We start from the raw sequence: 15,764 nt of genomic DNA, 5'->3' as shown, positions 1-15,764 counted from the left end.
AAGAAAGTTTACTTGGCAACTCCGTACTTGAAGGCAGGTGACTCAGTCAGAAAAAATAGTCAATTAAAGAACAGAAGCTGCGAACACAAAGATTTCCCAGAGTTAATGGATGATTGTACAGAAACAGGATTTGACCTAAATTTAATTGGTTTCAAAAGCAGTCACATAAATTACCATCTGAACTCCAATATGAATTTATCCAAGTCAATGAGAGCTAGAGGCTAAAAACACTTCAGAGCTTTGAAAAAAGGCTTTATAAACCACTGTCATTTGTAAACAGAACCAGTGAATAACATTTAGCTCTGAAGTATTTTAGTACACTATTTTCTGTTGAAAAGCGATCATTGCTCAGATTCACGTTTTTAAAAAACTGAAATCCACAAAACAAGACTTTTTTTTTTTCATCTTACTGATTTGCTAGAATGAAATGTTTGAAGGGCACATTATGAGATCTGCTCAATAATCCTACTTACTGCTTCTACTTGTGAGTTCAGGAAGGATAAATAGGCATGTACACACAAACATACACTTGTGAATTAAGTCACTGTTTTTCACATATAATTCAGACCCACAATTCTAACCTTTTTTTTTTGGAAGCATACATTAGTTATTATGCTTTTCTGTATGAATTAAGTGCATACTAGCTATTATGCTTTCCTATGTAATCTAATGTATTTTTTTTAAGGGATTCTTTCTTATTTGTAGAAAGGTAGACGCAGGTTTGACGCCCCTGTGCATAGAGGGTTTTTAAAATTCAATGCAATACTTGAGCCTTAAAGTCTCTCTCACCCCAAAGTATTTTTATAATTAGGTATTTAGGCTTATCACAGTGATGTAACTATAGATATTGAAGAATACGTACACTAACTGTTAATGAAATATATTCAGGACAATAAAAATACTCTTCTCTTATTTCATCAACTTTTCAGATTACTGGGAGTTTGTTTCCTTCACTGATGCTTGTGGACAGGCATCCAGTTAAGTCCTAGTGAGAAGACTTACCAATAAAAATGGCACCCCTAGACTTCATTTATTTAAATCACATCTCATTTCTGCATTTTTGAACTGTACTTCAAACAGTAGGTCAGGCATGCAATGCTCTTTGCATGCAAAACCCTGCATGTTGCCTGCCCGCAGCATATCAAATTCTCAGTTTTGTTATCAGTATTCTACATTCACAAGCAATGCAGTTCTCATTACTCAAGAGATGTGCATGCAATCTGCAGCTCTGCTATCAGCATATAATTATGTGTAAATTTTCAGCATTGAACTAATTTATAATTCAAGGAGAAGGATTTAAGATTACACATCTCTTAATGCTTCTCATCTAGCTATAATATGAAAAACATTATAATACTGAAACACTGTATATATTTTCTGTAGAGTTAATAAACATCTGTAGGCCAGCATTATAAATTTTTGATTTAATCTCCCTTTAATCATTAGGTTCATCTCAGATTCTGGTTATTTTCCCAGTATTTTAACACATGCCTAATTATATAGTGCACTCTACACCAGCATGCACTCTAAAAATACTTTAATAATATTTTCCTGTAAGTTTTTCCATATGTCATATTATTAATGAAGCTAATCTTCCGACACACAAGAATGAAAAAATGTGTACTTATACACACCACAGGAAGCCTGGAACAAAAGCCTTAAATCACTATTAAAACCAAGGGTAAATGTCTAGAAAAGAAAAAAAACCCCTCTAAAATTATTAAAATAAAATAGTTGGCTTTATTCTTAACCTCCAAAGAGATTTTAAAAATATGCAGTAATTTGTGTTTCTGAATAGAGGTGGATTTCCAAATCCCCAACACCTACTGTTGGTAGGGAAAGAGGAAGATCAGGGTAGCAAGAAGAAATCTGGACATAATTTTTAGTTTGTTAGGGAACACAAACAGCTATATCATAGCAAAAAAGCATGCCTGAAGAGCTTTAAAAACTATCAAAGCTTGTCTGTTATGTGGGGTGTTCTTAGCTGTTACAGTTCTTCACATAAAGTTCATTAGATTTCTTAGCAGGAAATAAGTTCTGAAAAGTTTTCATACTTAGTCTGCATCTACCATACTTGTTTCCATTAACATTTTAGAGCTAAAAAAGTACAGCAATGTTGACTGTATCAGTGATGTGTTAAAACTGCTACAGACTTCTTAGGAGAATCTGTGCTAGCCCTTGACATTTATCCATATATATGCATCTGTTACACTGCAAGACTATTCCAATTCTGCCCCTTGGGAATAACCTTTTAGAAGAATAGGGCAGTACTCCTCACTGGCACTTTTGTATCCAGAAAATTTCAAGCAATTATTCTGGCTGCAGTCCTTGACTTGATCAACAGGATCTACAAGCTGTCAGACGCTAGCTGCCTCGGCAGCTAGGTATATTCCTGCAAGGCTTTCCTGCACCAGAACTGCACTGTAAAAGCTAAAAGCAATTACACATTTTTTTTCTTAGTGGTTCTTGAAGGGTCTTCATCGGCTACATGAAAAGGTCTTCTGTCTTTGTACAGCTCATGGCCAACAAGGTTAAAAGCATGGCTACCATCACTCATGGGTAACTGGCCTTTGAAGAGCCTTGGGTTGGAAAATAATGCAATAGGAACGTTCTGGTTAAAAGCTATGCTATTTCAGTTCTGAGCAATACTGAGGTACAGATCTCTCCTCTCCCCTCATGCTCTATCCTACTAGTGCACAGGTTCAGCAGTGTGGGATTGTTATATTAAAAAACTCATTGTAGTGGGCAGGCTGTAATTCCAAGTTCCAATTAAGTACCATCTACCAGCACAACACTTCCTGAACCATTCTGCAAGGACTAGCTCCCCACCCTTTGCTTACTTCTTTGTCCCCATCCCAGAAAAAAAAGTGTGTTAATTATTTTCACAGCTTTTCTTGGCTTACTTCTGTCTCCCTGTCATTTCATATCAACCAATGAAAATGTCCCTCAGCCCAAAACAACAGCTGAACCATCACTTAGGCACTGCATTTTCCGAGGTGGAACATTCACACTTTCTCTCATGCTGACTCTCATGTTTGGGAGTGGTTCCCCATAAGTATCTGTCAAGTTAATTCACTGCCCTCTTTCTGTTCCAAGCCTTACTTCCCTTGGATGCTTACAAAGCAAGTTAACAATGAGCTCAGAGGCCTGGTAACAATGTAGATAAATGTTTAATAAGAACTAATAGCAGCTGATATAGAGGAGAAGAGGTGTAAAGCAACAGAAGACTTCTTTTGGGATACTCCATAAATATTTTTTAGTTGAGATTCAAATTTAGGCCTAAATATGCTTGCTTGCGTTGTTTCAGTGTTCTTCCGTAGAAATTTAGCCCAAAATCTCAAAACGTATGTAGGGGAGAAAAAATTCTGAGCAAGTCTCAGACCTACTAACTTTAATGGCATTGCTCTAACATTGTTATTTGCATGTCCAAATGTATTAGAGTCCAGATTCAAATAATTTTATGTTCAATTCATATTACCTAAATTATCTTTTAACCTAGGTCTTGCCACCTCTTTGTCCACGTTCTCAAATGCTGCTACTATAAAAGCCTTATATAATTAGTTACTGACCATGCAGGGAAGATTTGCATAAAATTACTCAGCAACAGATTTTTTTAATTGTTAGTTTAGTTTCTTACTAGCTTCCCTGCATTTTGTTGCAAAGCCTCAGTCACACACACAGCCTGGCAAAAGGCTCAGCATAGCACAACATGCCCAGTTTGGCTTATTTTTAAGCCATCTCAGTTACCTCCTGTTCACGCTGGATATCTCATACTTCTCAGGGATTTACCATCAAGCTCCCATTTCTCTCTTGGCTCAGCTTTACTTTTGAAACAGAGTAACTTAGGTCAAAATACCAAATCCAAATAATTTCTGCCAGCCCAGCCTAGAGGTTTCCTTCTTGTTCTCCCCTGAAGGAAAGGTCAGTACTTCTTGAGGTTTACTACAGCAGCCTGCCTCTGTTATGCCTTTCTCAGACAGGCTTTGCACCTCCACAAGGATCATCTGAGTTCTTCATAGCTCAGCCTGAGCAGTGAAGAGGCCTGGCTGTAATTCTGCTGGCCCTGGAGGGGCAGACAACCTCCAATAGAGACACAGCATCACTTCAGATGACTGGTGTTACACCTTCTGCCAACACTGAAACATAACACTTAGGGTCAGAATAAGATGATGGATGATTCACATCCCAGGGAAGGAAAACAAAACTTGCAAGTTCTGGCCAGTTTGAAACTCATCCCTCAAGACTTGTTATACTGCCAACATAAAGATCACAAAAATAAAGTAAGAATCCCCAGCTGGCAATGGTTCTGGGTAGCCAGAAGGCCATGAGACCCATCCTTTTTTTTTTTCACTTAGCTTTCCATCTTGTGGTGTTCTGCTTTTACACACCACTATGAGCAGCTGTATAACAGCCTGCATCTTCACAGGTTGTGGTATTTTTATTTTGCCAGAAAGTAATCTTCAGAAGTGCTGCACACTGACTTCTGTGGAAACAGAGCTAAGTTGACAGTGAGAACTGAAGTTATTTTCCCATGACACTACAGTTCTCCATGGATAACAGCTTTCCATACACATCTACAAATTATTTCCTCCTTATTGTGTCTCATTGTTTTTTATTTTTTCTGCTCAACAGCTGCATTTTGCCTTAGATCAGAGTTTGATTATGAAAGATGTGAAGTCATTCTGTCTTTAACAAAATCAAATAGAATATAAGAATATAAGTCCATATATATATATATATATAAGAGATCAGAAATGCACATCAAAAGCAGACTGAGTTCTTCCCTGTATAAGGGTCAAGTGACTTGTGTTTTACCATAGGCATACCACAATCACATAGAAGTTTTTTTCCATTTCAATATCTTTTTTTTTAAATTCTAATCAATAAGGTGACAGCAGAACTCACATAGATGCTTTTTGAATGACTTAATTACTTCAGTGCTCCTAAAAGAATTTCTGACAATCTTCTGAAGTGACATGATTGTGAAGCGCTCTGGCATTTAAGTTAGAAAATAAATGTGAACTGCACAGATTTCACTTAATTATTGCTGCAACACAGCGTACCAGGAAGCCTGTTCCATGGAGTCCATCAGCCAGCAAAAAGTCCAAACCAGACTGAGGAATTATATTTCCCAGAATGGTTTTCAGAGGTTGAAAGGTATTTCAGGTGACAATATATTCCCACAGCCTCTATTACCAAAATGATCTTTGTGTTTATATATATATACATATAAAACTTATAGGTTTAAGAGAGTCATTTTGCTTAGCTGTTAAGGAATATAGTTAGTGTTAATAAAGCTGTAATGTGCTGAACTATGCAAATAATAAATAGATAGTAGTATGTAAATAAAGGAATAGATGTACATCAAGCCTACAATGCTTTCCACTGGCTTCAAGTGTTTTGTCCAAGTAAGAAAATGAAGTTTCCATCACGTAAGATTGTTTTCCTGCTTCAAGTGAATGTAAATCCAAACACGGTACCACAGAAATGTATGATAACTCTTCCATTAAGCCCTAAGAGATGCTGCTTATCAGTAAATACAAGGGAAGTTAAGAGTGGTCACAGCCTACATGTTTGTGGATGAAGCATTCAAGTCCGTTCATGAGATCACGTAAAAGAGAATCAAAATTCCTGATCCTCACCGCCTTTGTGATCTTGCACTTGTTGCTTTTTGTGGAAAGTTTTATTGATTGGGAAAGAGAGGAGAAAGGGAAATTGCAGTAACAACATACATCTGCAAACTGCTGGAAACTTTTGAACAAAAGTGATAGGTAAAAAATGGTTAATTAGATAATAAATAACTCAATCTGTGATTTGTAATCTTGCAATAATTATGGTACCTTATAAAATTTTCACACTTTGAAAAAAAATCTCTTGCCAAACCACATGCTCACAAGTAGCAGAATTTTGTGTGTAAAAGAAAACAAACAGAAAACACTGCCTATGTTCTTTATTCTTAATAGTGTACCTAAAATACTTATAACTTTATCTCAAGATGTTTTGGTGTTGGTTTTGTTTTCTTTTTTTCCTGTAGGCTTCCTACCTCTGCTCTGGTGTTCACAGCCAGATCTGTGGAATGCTTTTCTCTCTCACATCTTTTGAAGATAAAGTATGAATTGCTGTCTAAACTTGCAGTTTTTGTCAGAGCAAGTTTAGTCAAGAGAAAGATCACAGAATGATAGCTGACTCATTCCTAAGTACATGCTGTATTTTCTTCTGTCTTCCTTTATTACAACTTTCAAAGACCCTATCAACTTTGTTACTTGATAGTCCTTAAAAAGTTGTCAGTTTAATTTTATTATGGGAATTATCCTTCAGCTTTTTAAGAGCACTAATGATCTGTAAGTTCAAAAAATCCTAGACTTTCTTTAATCTAAGCAATTCTGTTTTTCTCTTGTTTATGCAAAATTTCAAAATACTCTAGTACAAAGGTAAGTTTGAAGTCATAGTAGACTTGGTATGCATGTGACAGAATTTCAGAATTTGACATACATGCATCAAAATCCAAACATTTTCAGCTTTGCTACAGGCAGGGCACTTTCTGACTCTGTGTAAGTAATACAGACTTTTCTGATGGTGGTGTTGGCTTCGGAATGATGTTATTTTTATTAAAAATGAGATATACTTGTTTTTTTCTTTTCAGGTCTTCCAATGCAGCACCTTCCTGTAAGTAAATGCTGCTGTGAGGAAATGTTGATTTGTAACTGTTGATGGTGGAAAAACATGTCCCTTACTTGACCTATGAAACATATGCTGAGACACAGAATTTGAAACTTGACTTTTTTGTACATTTTAGTAACTTTTTTAATCACTGCATACTCATTTTTAATTTTTACATTTCTGCATTGCATGAAGTCATAGTTCTGAAACCTTCTTATGAAAAGCAAGTATGAAACTAATACTTGTTTTCTACAAATATTCAAAGCCTTTTGGCTGGAATACTCAGCAAAGTTTTGTTATGCCCAGAATTAATCTCTCACAGGGTGACTTTTTAATAACAAAAACACTTTTACAAAAGAGCAATACCTGAGTTCTGGCTAAGGCTGCTACCAGCTTTGGCTCTCCTTAGGGTTCTGCCTTCAGGATACTTCCAGATGAAAAAAAACAACAGCTCCCGTGAGACAAAAAGAATAACTTCTTCTTCCATAAACCACATTCAACCTTGTTCTACAATATTAGGTTTCTCCACAAACTACTCAGTAATGTAGGAAAGTGAAAGATGAGAATGAGTCAAGCCTAGGAAACTGCTGGGAATTAATTTTTTTTGGCAAGAGACGGGGGAAAATAAAACCAACTAAGGGCTGTGAGGCAAGCAGAGTGAATCAAGTAACATAGTTACAAATGAGACGAATGGTTGAAAACTCTGACCCTAACTGACAGTCAGGGGAGGATTAGAATCAGACCAGGATTTGCTGCTGCTCTGAAATAGTCCTTCATAGGCTTTCTCTTCTTCTCTGTGCTGAAGCGGGTAAGATTACTTAGTTTGTCACCTAAGATAATTACATGGAGGGAATACCTCTAGATATACCAAGCCAAAGAAGAAGATGATCATCTGAGATTGCTGGAAAGCTCAGTAGGTGCTACGTACTTCTGCAGACTTTGTTCAATAATATTTTTCTCCACAAAGTACTTCCCACCTAAAACCCACAACTCTTCTTTATTCACCTGACAGTGCAGCAATACAGGATTTTTTTCTACCTTTCACTCAGCCATGCTGAGTGTAATGGCATAGAAATAGTGGGGGTGTTCTACCCGTCACTCAGCAATGCCCAGTTCAACAGCACACAGCCACACTGCAATCAACAGCTTAACAAGTTAATGCTTCATCCCACTGAAATGAACAGGTGACTTTAAAATATGCAAAACACTTCCATCTAATTCAGGATTTTGATAGAAAATACTTGTTAAACCCACCTACTCAAGGCTGTAAGATCTTTAAGACAAGACAGGATTCTGCTTTGCTATTCTTTCGCAATACGGCGTTTATGCTAGCATTGGTTTTATATTCTGAAGAAAGAGTGATACATGCTAAATAACCAAACCCTTTCCTGCCATACAGCATGTGGTTCTTTGGCCAGCTATCGCTCTGATGCTAGACCTTGCTAATCCTCCCACATCTAATCCTGTCTTTACATTTAAATCATTCTAGCAATGTTTTCAGGTATTTGCACATGCTATGCTATACTGTACTTTTCTTCTACCATGTTTCATCCAAACCTCAAGTTTTGAAAGCCTAAACATCAAAGCCACATTCCTGTCTCATTCAGAGAACAAGGACATTTGCATATTTATCAGAGTGCTGTTGAACTCTTTTGTACTTTCAAACCTACTCAAGAGTAACATAATTTATGAAACTCTCACTTCTCCCACGTATGCTGGCACCCTCCCCAGAGTCAGGGTTTTGAGACTCCATAGTTATATTGTGCTCCATATGGTGCAGATTTTCATCTCTCATGGTGCCATTTGTTGTTTTCAAGCCCCTTATCAGGCTCAGCACATTCGTTACAAAACCACAATACACACGACTACAACTGCTTCAGCTAGAACTGCTTGTCTGCTTACTCTCACTTGTCATCTGTAGAGGGACATTGTTCTCTCGGCTCTGCCCAGATGAAGCACAGCATTCAAGGAAGATTCAAAAAATGATCCAGTGGATTTGGTTTTTCATTATACATGTGAAATCTACCGCAAGCACTGTAAAAGAGCAAATCTAGACAAGGAATGAAACCACTACCAAAGTGAAGCAATCTCTTGGAAAAATGCTAGTGCATCTCCTGCCCGTATAGAGACTGGATAGATGTGAACTCTCTTCAGGTTTGGTTTTCACTACTCCATCTCTATTAAGCTCACGCTAACAGCTCTGAGCTGTGACAAACATGTATGCCTACCTTTTTCTTCAACATGTTTCTTGTCCTGCTTCAGCATTATCTGTAGGGATAGTCTTTCCCAGCATCATGGGAGCATATGACCTTGCCTATTCTACCTCACACAGAAAAGTTAGGCAACACAGGTTTATATCTTTTAGTTAGCTACATACAAGGTCACAGAAAACAGTCTGATGAGTAGCTGAAAAGTAGTATGGGAGAAACTAGATATCCAAAATTTTCATCAAAACATCAAAACACAGGTGCACGTTTTTTGGAGGAGGGTGCTGCTTCTGGGGAGTGAAAAGATTCAACTCACTTGAAAAAAAAAAAAATCTTTCATTATCATATTGTGTAACTCCAGGTTAGCACTAGACTTCTCAACCAGAATTTGAGAGCTTCCTGAATTCCCAGGACTACACAATCACAAGGAAAAAAAAAACCCAGATCAATAAAAGGAAAGCACCCACTAAGTGATGATAGCAACTAGACATAAGGAGGAGGGTGTGGGGGGATGGGGAAGAACGGTAAGAGTAAAACAATAACAGGAATTGAACAAGTGGCAAAGCTTATACAAGAGACAGGCTACTTTTAAAACTTTGACATGATCATCATGGAAGCTTTCACAATGTAATTACCTACAAAACCGGAGGAAATTAAGACATGTTTAAATGTAACTGTGACAGAAGTAGACAGTCACATTCTGTACAAGGACTTGGGGAACAGAAACCTGATTTTACTGAAGCTATGGAAACCAACAGGGTTTCACCACATAGTGCTAGCAATCAAAAGGAAAGAAGAGAACTCCTCCTGATTACTTCAGTCCTTCTTTAAAAGATGACACCTTTCATCCCTTTCTGCTGATAATTCAGTGCTTTGAAAACCCCAGTGGGTGTCTTGAGACTATGTGGAGACTCCTTGGTTAAGCCAGTTTGTAGTTGTAAGTCTTTGTGTTGAAAAACTCCTGCGTGTCTAAATGGGTTTATTTGGACAGATCATACGATCACTATAGCATTGCTTTGTAAAGCACTTATGGGAATTTGAGACTCCTGAAGTATTAAAGGTCCCAGAATAAGCCCAAGTTCTAAGCTACTGTCTAAGTTATTGTTCTTTTCCATTTGACTGTCATATTCAAAGATATAAAAAAAGTATATTTAGTTGCTCTTATCTTGCAATATATTTTTTTTTAGCATATTCTTAACACATTATAGCCCAACAGTCTCTTAGGTTATAGTTTTTTTAGTGAAATACATATATGCCTAATCATTTAGATTAAAGTTCTGGAATGTTTACATCCATTAAAAAATTCTGATAGTCTTTTGTTTTCAACTCTGATTCAATCCTGCATCAAATGAAATGCATGAGTAAAAATCTTAATTTGCTTCCTCATTCGAAATCATGATCTTCAGGGCATGTAATCTGGAAGAAAAAGCTAAACTATTAATGAACTAAAAGGCCATTAAGGCTTTCAAATTTAAGCACAAATCCTAGAGGCAAATGACTGAGTATTCTTGCTATTGCATCACTTACCTTGTTATCATTACACTACTCTAGTGGCTAAGCGTGCAGAGCTTAGCATTACCATCTCTTTTAATATAAATTAAATTGAGTTTTTGAAATTCTTTCTTATGCTGAATGACACTTAAGACTTTTCTTTCAGGCCCTATGATGCCCAACTATAGGTTTCACCGAGAAGGATAAATAACATAAAATCCAATTCACTCTTTGTTTTTCACAGACACACATCTAAATCTTATTATTTTCCCTGGCTTTGTGCTGACCCTATTTTATTGTAACATTTCATTTCAGTGTCCATTTTGTTTCTTATTCTTAGTAAACCTGACCGGCTATGGCCCTGAGCAACCTGACATAGCTTCAAAGCTGGCTGTCTCTGAGCTGAAGCTTGGACTAGATGATCTCTACAAATCCCTTCCAAAGTGAATTATTCTCTCCTTCTATAAGATACCAGTGTCACAAATACAAAACAAGTTTCAAAATCTGCTGCCAGCTTAGGAATAGTTCAGTCACTAAAAACTTCCCTTCTGAATTTTATCTTAACAATTACATGACATTGAAACGTTTTGCATGGATATGTCTCTACAGAAATTCCCTTTGCAAGATTTGTACTTGTACATTCTTAAGTGCAGAGGCTTTCTTGGACATGCTCTCTTTGAAAGCCAGATGAAACTACCTTGTATAACTTTCACACAGTTCTTCAAAACTAAAGAAATTAATTTTGTCGCATGAGAAATGCATAGTTCCTTTACATTAGAAAAACCAGTTTTACAGGTGTCCTTCTGGGAGGAAGAAATGAACAGTAATCTTCAACCAGGTATGTTTGCCACACTTAGCTAAAAACATTCCTAGGCAATTTTTTCATGCCCTTTTAGAAATCAGTTGAGAGTTCCTCTACTTGCATCAACACTTGTAAAACGTTTGGGAGTGTTCTAAATACACACACATAAATACATACATGGAACACTGTGCAACAGAACTAGACTACCATTCCCAACAATATTCATATAATAACATATAATATTGGATACCATTTTTTGTTGTAAATTCAAAGGATTCCTCAATTCCCATGTCCTACATCAGATGTGTGTCATGGTAATGAATCATATTGAATTATATTAAAAATACCTAGGATAAGTTAATAGACATTTTCAAGTTCAGTAACATTATTTTAAAGGTGGCTGTCAGTGATTCATTGGAAGAGAATAATGGTCTTGTGATTCATGGAAAAAGAAAGTCCTCTCCTCCCTAACAGTACAGATGCCACGTTTGCCTTTTTGGAGGTGGTAGGAAGACAGGCTGGGGAACAGATACCGTCTAAGCCAAGATTCCTACCAGAAAAATGGAAGTTAAACTAGAAGTTGTCCAGTGTACACTTTTTATGAAGAAAGGCAAAAGCCAACAAAGACACTTTCATTTGATCTCAGCCTTGCTATGCAATGCCTCTGGGTCACAGATGCTGCTCACACAGATAAGCCTGTTTAAGTATAGTAATAGGTTTGATTACTGGAGCTTTCAGAAGAATCAACCTATTTTTATTGATGTCTGGCAGAATCACCACGTATTTAAAAAGAAACAGCCAGGCTACAAGCAGACGCTTTTGAAATACAAATCTCTTATCTGAGTTCCTAACATTTCAAATCTAGTTTTCTTAGTATTAGCAGTAGCTTTTCTGTCACTAAAGACCTTTTTGTTGATTCATTTTAGGAGTTTCCACTGTCAGAAATAAAGCTGGAATTCCTGTTAGTGGTAGCATGAAAAACCACATCTACTTCTACTGTGTTCCTGGAACGTATTCCACATTCACCTCCCACCAGGCAGTAAACTAACAATACTAAATGAACCCTGGAAGACATAGCCATTCCAGAAAGGGAAAAGGACTCTGTGTCTGTACTTCAGCAATGAAAATGCATTTGACATTTTACTCATTAAATAGTCACAGAAAAATAAGCAGCGTACTCCTGCTACTACCGCCTCCTACACTAACTCTACTTTTCAACAGTATTGGATAAATTCAGAGAAGGAAGTATTTTCAGTAGAAAGGAAAATTATTACTAACTCAGCATTTGTAAGTACCCCTAGCAGTGAAACTTTCTCTGTTTTATTCATGAACATGCAGATTAACTATTGCCATTTCAAGACTCTTTAATTCTCTTACCCTGCTTCTAAAGGACAGAGAATTCACACACCCCCTTTAGAGCTAAGGAATTGTACTGGTTTTTGAAGCAAGGTACTGAACATTACTCTGTTGACAACCTAAAATCCTCATGAATAACACCCCTAAAATCCCGATGCATAACGTCAGCAGAATATATGTGGAGTGTAAGAATGAGGAAAGAGAAGCATATCTTTTTCTGATGATTGCACATTTCTGTACAAAATGGGTGGCATCCATTTTACCTGGCTTTTAAAATGTGTTCAGCAGAACATCTTCAATTAGGCTAGGCATGCTACATATCCTCTCTATGTAGTGTATAGAAAGAGACACTTCTGCATTGCGATTCATCAACATGCAAATTGGTGCAAGCCAAAATGTTTCACACACATTTATCAGTTGCAATCAACTTTCATTTAATAGTTTCTTAGTCCTGGCATGCAATTTGTGCTCTAAAATGAGAAAGAAAATTGAGGTAAGACAGGGTGTTAAAAAGCAAGAAAGAGACAGAATGAGATCAGAATAACCAGCAGGTTGGTGATGAGGAACTCATCTATGCTGCAAAACCTGAACCAAACTACTGCTCTGGAACAGGCACCACTGGGGTTTACATTTCAAAGGAGTGCCATAATCACCAGGCACACTATCTCTGATCTAATGAATATATAATCGTATATTCAAAGTGGAACAGGTCCAACAGGAGAAAGACACACCTCAGCAAAGCTAGGCATTCATCACAGAGAAATCCCTGTTACACATCAGGCAGAGGAGGCATGTCAATCCCATTTTCCCACACCCTGGATAAGTATTTTTATGATGATTGTGAATCCTTTTCCTTTCACTTTAAATATTTCCCCCAGGAAAACTTGTGAAAGATATATAAAATTACTGCTAGTGTGCAGTGGAGGTAAAAAAAAAATAAATCAAACCAAACTCAAAAAAGTTGGTGATGTAACATTTCACATCCAACTGTCACCCTGCCATGTGTGATATACAGCCAAAGTTAGAAACAATTAATTTTGAGAAACCATGGCTGGCACATTGGCAAGCTTGCCTTAAGACTCCTTCGGGAAAATCACTACTGAGATAGGAGGTAACACCCTGAAATATTTAACACAAGGAACTTGTATTATTTCTATTAATACATTTTTTTTTTATTTTTACCTTTCAGCTTTCTTTAAAATCCTATTCAAAGCACAAGCACAGTTATTTTAAGCATTAAACATCTCCTCATTCCCATGATATGTATCAGCTTAACCTAAAGTCAAACATATATTAATGCATATAACTCTTCTACAGTACGTTGCACTTATATGTTGTAAAATTCACAGACTATTCTGCATCATAATTCTATTTTGCATGCCTGACTATACTTGTATAAGTCTACTGCTAATAATGGCAACGTGCTTAAAAAAGCAAGGGGGCGACTGCATTTTCCAGCCAAAATAAGGTTTGTCATTAAAATTCTATAGCTAGAGAATAAATAGCATGTTCTGATTGCAATGTAATCTACTTGTTATCAAATGTATGTGAAAGATAAAAATCCATGAAAGAAAAACTGTAAGTATCACATCAAATTATTTTTTAGCATCTATTAAAGTTTGTCATCGTCTCCAAAATTATCCAGGGGGGGGAAGAAAAAGATCTATGCAAAAGTTAAGGACAGACATTTGTTATTGAGAAACCTGAGGGATACATATAAATAATATTAAAAGAATCTCTCCACTTCAGACACAGGAAGCCTGTGGGATCTACTATCATAGCTGGTAACATAAGTGGCCAGAACATCCAGGGCATGCAGACTCCTGTTCTATACCAAAGCTGACACCTTTAGGATAAAGAATGAGATTCTGAATAAAACCAAACATCAGTGAGTTAACAAATAGCTTTTAAATAGATACACGAAATGGCTATTAAAATTTGGTCTTAAGGGAAGAAGACTTAAAAAAGATACTTGTTTTCTCAGTATTCAGATGTGGTGGGATGCATAAACAGGGAAAGGGGATGGCTGTTCTCCATGTATCAAGCCATTTCAATGCCTGCCTCAGCTTTTTCTACAGAGCACTCACTGCTTTAACAACATCTTATACAGAGTTTTGGTGTACATCAAGTATACACAAGATTTCAAGAAAGTAAAATAAAATTCTTCATTTCTGGCAAAGATTTTTCCTATGATGAGGAATTACACAGCGTGGGGCAAGGGTGTGGGGAGTGGAACATACCCTGACCCTTTTTTCTTGATTCTTTTAAAATATAAATCTAGGTGGGACATCTGGCAATACAGCTAGTAACAACTTAGAGAATCCTGACGTACACAAATGTCCCCCAGACACTTCCCTCCTGCAGTCGCTCCCATGAGTAAGGATTTATAATGTTTAAAAGCATTCTGTGCTACAACATGGAGATAGCACAAAAGGACAACAGCACACAGTGATGGGCAAGTATCAGCCTGTCCCCTTGACACAACATGGGCTTTGCCTATTCTGAATGATTACAACTATGTGCAGTAGCACAAAGGGAAAAATAGGTGTCAATGCATTTAATGATTTAACACTTTTAAGCCACAGAAAGGTAAACCTAGAAAAATAGATCATTTGATAATCATGTAATTAAACGGAAAGAGTAAATTTTAATTCTAATTAAGGATTCAGGTCAGTGATGCAGAAACATTGTAGTTCCTCGATGTGGAATTCATTTACTAAAATACTAATATGCCACAACGTGCATTACAATTAATGTAACAGGTGGCTACAAGGAAGTTCTCTGTAGAATTCAAAATACGCTATCAAAATAACAAACGTAAAAACAATAAGGGGATTTGGAATAATATAAGACAAACTTCTGAAGCTTTTGAAAGGGAATTAAAAGTTTTGCATGTACGTCTACTAGACAAGATTTCAACTCTAGCCTCAAGCAACTGTTAGATCTATGCCAAAAGCTGCAACATGACACTGAGATTTCAGAGATATAATTTTATGCTTAAATCAATATTACAGTAGACAAATGCTTGAACCCTTAAGTAGAAAAAAAAAATTGGCCTGACCCTTTTTAACAAGCCTGATTTTACAAATGCCCCATCCTTAAGCCTACACCACTAACGCCTGTGCCAACACCCAAAAGATACTGATTTTGAGACAAGATGTTTACAGAGCTTTGTTTCATTTAGATCCGTATGTTTCTGTAATAGGCATTTTAAAATATTTTAAAAAATCTATTTCCCAGCCAAATTT

The 15,764-nt window shown here is 36.7% G+C and overlaps 1 protein-coding gene across 20 annotated transcripts in view; it reads right to left on the bottom strand.

The window, feature by feature from the left end:
• DLG2 (discs large MAGUK scaffold protein 2) overlaps positions 1–15,764 on the bottom strand; it is a 1,040,325-nt gene that overhangs the window by 354,345 nt on the left and 670,216 nt on the right. The gene's annotated exons all lie outside the window — the stretch shown is intronic.

This window comes from Falco cherrug, chromosome 2, assembly GCF_023634085.1.
Source record: "Falco cherrug isolate bFalChe1 chromosome 2, bFalChe1.pri, whole genome shotgun sequence".
NCBI classification, from domain to species: domain Eukaryota; kingdom Metazoa; phylum Chordata; class Aves; order Falconiformes; family Falconidae; genus Falco; species Falco cherrug.
The sequence above is the reverse complement of the archived record's forward strand: the minus strand, read 5'-3'. Positions and strand labels throughout refer to the sequence as shown.